Genomic DNA, 6,868 nt, shown 5'->3' with positions numbered 1-6,868 from the left:
AATTTAAGATTTTCTTATTCCTTTGTTATTTTTCTTTACACAATATCCTACCATTCAAATGCCTGGACTCAGATCACAATAGATTGCTATAGTTACATTTTAATTCCTGCCTTAGAGTTCATTCCACAAAGGCATTTTGCCCTGTGCAGTTCTCTTTCTTTTTCTAGTCCCAAGTCATTGAGGGGAAAAAAAATACCTTTCGTCTGTAATATATTTCTAGCTCAGTTTCTTTCTAGTAATGTGACTTTGATCAGCTCAGACGTTTGTCAGTTCACACACACCCTCCTTTGTAGGCTGTTGCAGGACATAGGAAAAAGATGTTTAGAGTCAACAAGAAGCGCTTGTATGTTCTCTGTCTGAAACTTTTGCTCACTGCTTAGCTTTGTCTGTGTTCGCGCTGGGGGGGGGTGTGTTTGCTGTTGGAGGGGGGATGTAGAGGGGGGTGTAAAGAAGGATATTCAGACTTCAAGGAGGAGGGTGGGAGGAGAGATTCTGAGAAACAGAAAGGAAGAAAGGAAAGAAAAGGGAATGGAAAGAGAGGGAGAGGAAATGAGAGAGGAAGGAGGGAGGACTGCTTTGTAGCTGCTAAGACTGCAGACAGAAATAGCACACAACCACCGTGAGCTGTGTGCGACTCAGAAACCGAGACCAAATTGTACTCACTTTTATTAATCAGTTGCTCAGAAAGAAGGAGATGACATCTGGTCCTGTCTTCTTCTACATCTTAATTTTGGGTAAATATTGTAAGTATGCTCAGCATTTAATTTTATATACCTTAATAATGTTGTATGAGCTAACCACAATTACAAATGTTTATTACTTACATTTATGCTTTTAATATAAAAATGTGGTTTTTTTTCTGATAGAACTGTAATCTCACTTCACATTTATTCTTAAGTCATTTCTGGTATTTATATTAGAAACCGGAATATATGGGCAGAGTCAGTAGTTAAACAAGATTAGCATGACATACAAACCTATGCTTCAGAACAACCAATTTGTTTAAGCAACAGTTATTTTATAAATAGGTTGATAATATTTCAAGAGAAGCAGTCTTTAAAAGAGATCGTGTTCAAGTTACATGCCCATTGAAATATTCTGGGAAAGTCTTTACATTTATTCCAGTTTATGTGTAATTTCAATGCTTCGTGGTCGCAGTCTTTGTGATTTGATATCATAGGTGTGCCTTCTCACTGAGACATGCATTCATAAAACTCCTTTTTTATTTAATAAGATCTCTCTCTGTTTTCTGAAAGAAAAACAAGGAAAAGCACAAAGCAATGAAAAGCATAAACCAGGAGCCCAAATGGGCATTTTTACTTATGTTATAATAATGACTATTTTTACTTTCTCTCTCTGTGCTATATTTTTGAGAAAAAAATTAATCAAGGGAGAGTCATTCTGCATTAAACCCTATTTAAATTATAGTATGTAAATAGAAATAAAATGTTTGCATTTCCTAGGTAATAAATGATGAGAAAGTCATAGCAAATCAAGAAAGAAAACTTTCTGAGTATCTTTAATACCTTAGGATGCTGGAAATGAATAAGCTTTAACAAATTTAGAATTCACATGCATGTTTACATTCCTCCATCTCTTAAAAGTTTGCAGAAGTCGGTTTTCACGAAGATATTCTATTGAGAATGTCTCCAAGTAAATTTTGATCCTAACTCTCCCAGTTCTGATGTCATGTCCTGCATGAAAGTGATTTTTTTTTTCCTTTCCTCTCTTGACCTCCAATATGCTTTGCTTTAATGGTCAAATGGGAGAGACAGCATCAAAACCGAGGAAACAATTCAGAATCCTGGAGAAACACTCTAGCTCCTAGCTTTCTCTGTCTCTAATCTTGATAACTGATATTCCATTTTTCATTCTAGTTTCACTGAGAATTAATTGACATACATCACTGTAGAAATTGAAGTCAAACAGAATGATGGTTTGATATACACATATTGTGAAATGATTACACAATAGGCTCAGTTAAACATCCATCTTCTTATATAGATACAATAGAAAAGAGAAAAGAATAAAGGGGGGAAAATTGTTTCCTTGTGATGAGAACTCGTAGAATTTACTCTCTTAACAACTGTCCTATACATCACACAGCAGTGGGGGCTGCCATCATCATGTTGGATATGACATCCCTAGCACTTATTTCTCTTATAACTGGAAGGTTGTACCTTTGGACCACCTTCCTTCGCTTCCCCCACCCTCCACCTCCCATTATTTCCAGTAACCACAAGTTTTATCTCTTTCTCCACGAGTTTATTTTGAGAATTTTCTTTTTTTTTTTTGAAGATTCCACATATCAGTGAGATCATGCAATATTTGTCTTTCTCTGAGTTATTTCACTTAGTGTAAAGCCTTCAAGGTCCTTCCATGTGTCACAAATGGTAGAATTTTCTCGTTTTTTATCACTAAATAATATTCCCGTGTGTGTGTGTGTGTGTGTGTGTGCCACTACTTCTTTATTCCCTCATCCACTGATGGACATGTAGCTTGTTTACATGCCTTGGCTGTTGTATATAATGCTGCTATGAATACTGGGGTGCATATCTTAATGAGTTAGGGTTTTTCATTATCTTTGGATATATTCACAGGAGTGCAGTTGCTGGATCATATGGTAGTGCTATTTTTAATTTTTTGAGGATCCTTCCATAGTGGCTATGTCAATTTGCAATTCCACCAACAGCATGCAAGGATTCCCTTTGCTCCACATCCATGCCAGTTTTCTTTTCTCTTGCTCTTTTAACAATATCCATTCTACAAGGTATGAGTTGGTATCTCATTGTGGTTTTGATTCACATTTTCCTAGTGTATGACTAGTGATGTTGAGCATTTTTTCATGTACCTATTGGCCCTGCTTATATCTTTTTTGGAGAAATATCTCTGCAGGTCCTTTGCCCATTTTTTGATTGGGTTATTTGGTTTCTTGCTATTAAGCTGTATGAGTTCTTGTTATGTTTTAGATATTAACCCCTTATCAGATATATGATTTGCAAATCTTTTTCCCATTCTGTATATTTTCTTTTAATTTTGCTGATGGTTTTCTTTGCTGTGCAGTAGCTTGTTAGTTCGGTATAGTCCTACTACTTGTTTATTTTTTAGTGTGTTGCTTTGCCTCAGGTACCATATCCAAAAAATCATTACCAAAATCCATACCAAAGAGCTTTGTTCCTATGTTTTCTCTTAGAAGTTTCATGGTTTCAATTCTTACATTTAAGTCCCATTACCCATTTTCTTAACTAGAGGTCCAAAAGCCAAATTGCAAACCACCACTAAAAATGGAATGTTTCTCATTATAATCCAAGCATTATTCACGTCTAACCCCGTATTACCCCCATGATCTCCCAAACCAACGCAACCACCCAAACCTAAATCCCCATCTCCAAACAACCTAACCCACCCCATCCAACCAACACTCCGCCCCGCGTAGAACTCAAACACTCAACGTCATACACCTCCTCAGAGCCCAACTCCCACTGCTGCCAACCCGTTCACATACAGCACGGGGACATGCTTCCGGACCTGAATCCAAGACCGTCTCTGCAACAGAGAATAGTCCACCAATTCGATTAAAGAGTCACCCCCGACTGCCCGCCTCCACCCCTCCCTCCTCCGCCCCCCCTCCTCCGCCCCCTCCTCCCTCCCCCCCCCCCACCCTCCCCCCCTCCCCCCCCCCCTCCCCCCCCCGCCCCCCCCCCCCCCCCCCCCTCCCCCCCCCCCCCCCCCCCCACCCCCCCCCCTCACCCCAAATACCCCCCCCCCCCCCCAAAACCCCCCCCCCCTCCTCCTCCCCCCCACTCCTCATCATCGATTTCAATCACCCCCCCCTCCCCCATACCCCCCCCTCCTCCACCCCCAAATAAAAAAACCAAACCAACACAAAGCAAAACACCCCCCACAAAAAAAAAAAAGCCCCATACTATACAACCACCCGGACCCAGGTCCTCACCATCCCTACCAACTGCCACTTCGGCATCCCCCCCACTTCTGCAGCTAATTAGTCCGAGGCAGGATTCCTGGCTACAGGGTGTCAACTGAGTGGAGGTTGAGGGGAAAGGGCATTTGGCAGGAACCTCCAAAATAGCAACCCACACCCATAATTCACCTCTTACTTCATCTCATCATCCAGCTTTACCAAGAGAGGGTTTCCTATGCACAGATCAAAAGAAGTCAACAACCATATAAGGACAAAATCTTAAATCTTTATAACTATCTATGGTGGTTAGGGTGTTTGTTTATTTTGTAATCCACTCTCCTGATGCCTTGGAAAGGCAATGGGATCTCCTAGAAGACTTCTGGCCTAAGGTGCTTCTCAGTACCACCATGTACTGGTTGTAGGACTTACCCTCTTGAGCTTGTAAAATGACAATAAAATCATTCACCCTTAGTTTGCAAAATGGCAATAAAAATTTTTACCATAGTCACATCCCAAAGCCCTTATGTTTGCTTCTTTATTACATTAAATTACCTCCTTGGATCTTTACAACAACTCTATTATGTAGATAAAATGAAGCACATGAGGAAGGCAAGACCCAAGGACATTCAGTACTTTGTCACAAGACTCAAGCTAATAAATAATAATAAGGCTCAAGATTTGAATGCTTTTAAAGTCTATACTCTTTCCCCTAGACCATGAACATTCTGAGAGATAATGTGTATAAAGACTTAAGCAATTATTAGTTACCTTTTTAACCAAAAATACTTATCGAATGCCAGTTACCTTAATAAGCATTAGACTAAGGGGTGACTTCAGCATAATCCCAGCTCTGAGGGGTAGAGTGGAGAAGACAAAGTTAACCTAGGATTACCAAACAGTGAGACAAGGGCAAAAATCTAGATGCACACAGACAGAGGCAACATGAAGATTTGGAAAAGGTTTTCTTTCACTTTTGAGAATTTCTAATTCCTTAAAAATTCCTCTGTCTATAGTCTAGAGAGCTATATTGTGCCACTGTTGATTTATTAGTTTCGATAATGTACCATGGTTATGTAAGAGTTTACTGTTAAGGGAAGCTTGGTAAAGTGTATAGAGGACTCTCTGTATTGTTTTTACAACTTCTTGTGAGTCTATAATATTTCAAAATTAAAAGTTAAAGAACAATCCCCAAGAAGAATTGTATCTTAAGTCCTTATCAGTAAATGCTTTACTCATTACTTAAACAGAATCATTAAACAAAAACAATCTTTTTATTTTACACTTTGGATAGACAGGGAACAAGTGAGGAAATAGGAAACAGAAGAGGCTCAAACATAAACTTGATCCACTTCAGTATTTTGCCAAGAACTGATCCAGCTGGGAAAGTCCTTACTTTTAGATTCCAAATAGATACTCCTTAGAAGACCATCTGAGGTTTGCCTTAGGTCTTACAACAGGCAGATCTTCTAATAATTTTTCTCTGACCATTAAGAAGGAGAAAGCAAGAGATTTTCCCAGAACAGACAATTACTATATGAAAAAAAGAATGCTGATCTATTTACCCACCTCCAAAAGAAGAGAGAATAAACTTTCCAATACACAGACTACAGACGCATCCATTATTGCACCCTATATTTTTGAAGGTTACTAATAATTTTGAATTGTTCTTTCTTTGAATTTGGAATCATATTTTTAAGTTTCAAATAGAAAGAAAATTAACAAGTCTGTGCGAATATATCATCATCATCTGTATAAAGGGAAACAAAGCACTACATTTGTGAACTAAATAGTTTTGCAAACATAATTTCACACATTAGGCAAACTTGTTAAACTGAAATGTGCTTGGAACTGGGTGTTCTATTTAGGTTCAGTTTTTTGTTTTGTTTTGCCTGGAAAACTATAAGCATTTATACCATTTTGATTTCAAGCACTAGGATTGTGGTTATAGTTGTAGTCGTTATATTTACCATTTATTGAAAGCTTTCCACGGACCACGAATTATGTACTAAGTGCTTTATAAACATTATCTGATTTTATCCCTATAAAAACCCTACAAGAGATTCTCATTTTGCAAAAGAGGAAACAGAAAATGAGAAATATTAAGTAGCATGCCTGGCATCATTCCCTAGTAATTGTGGCAAAAGAGATTTCATTCCAAGCCAATCTCCTTGAAAAGCCTATGTTAGTAAAACATGAGTCAGTTCTAATATTTTCTCTAAGTATAAAATCTTAGAATTAAAAGGGTCCTTAACAGATCCTCTGATCTAGCCACTGGCCTTGAGGCAAGGTAGACATTTCTCCATTGTAGAGATCAAGCAATAAAGAACTATTGACTGGCCCAAGGTCACGAACCGGTAAATCCAAATAAAAACAAAGCGTGTACAACTTGGGGTAAGGCCCTCCCCATCCCAGGGAAGTTCAAGAAATTCATGTCTAGTATTTATGGATCACCTCCTATGAGCTGGTGCCATCTGCTCAGGTACATCTTTCAGTGTGCACCAACTGAAGAATTAGGATTCACATGTAAATAATTTGAAGGTATAGAATATTAAACTCAACCTGTATTGACCTGAGGATTTTGCTTAGAAAGCTCTTTTGTTCTCAGCACTTGACCCAGAACTATACACATAGAAAGTACCAATAAATACTTGCCCGATTCCTATGGTAGCCTACCTCTCCCTCCTCCTGGGTATGTTCTCCCCCCGTTATCCCCACAATCCCAGTTGCTCTGGGTCTTGTCTTGTACAGAGGGATCTGATACTCTCCCATCCTCTTCAATTTTGCACTTTCACTCATCACCCTGATCAGAACAACCAAAAGTTTTATCCTTCTTTGGAGATAAACAGGGGCCAGCAAGTCATGAATATTTCAAATTGAGGTTTTATTGTCTATCACAACGATGCTAAAACTCAAGCTAAGGGGAAAAAAAGGGATAATATAAAGTGA

General features: G+C 38.7%; 1 protein-coding gene across 1 annotated transcript in view; it reads left to right on the top strand.

Moving 5' to 3' along the window:
• The first annotated feature begins 700 nt into the window (after positions 1-700).
• Positions 701-6,868, top strand: part of RXFP1 (relaxin family peptide receptor 1) — a 92,435-nt gene continuing 86,267 nt past the window's right edge. Inside the window, exon 1 of the mRNA XM_055336524.1 lies at positions 701-743. The gene's annotated coding sequence lies outside the window, so the exon portion shown is untranslated. The remainder of the gene's footprint in view (positions 744-6,868) is intronic.

This window comes from Nyctereutes procyonoides, unplaced genomic scaffold, assembly GCF_905146905.1.
Source record: "Nyctereutes procyonoides isolate TBG_1078 unplaced genomic scaffold, NYPRO_anot_genome, whole genome shotgun sequence".
NCBI classification, from domain to species: Eukaryota; Metazoa; Chordata; class Mammalia; order Carnivora; family Canidae; genus Nyctereutes; species Nyctereutes procyonoides.
Note: the sequence above shows the minus strand (reverse complement) of the source record. Positions and strands in the feature narration are given on the sequence as shown.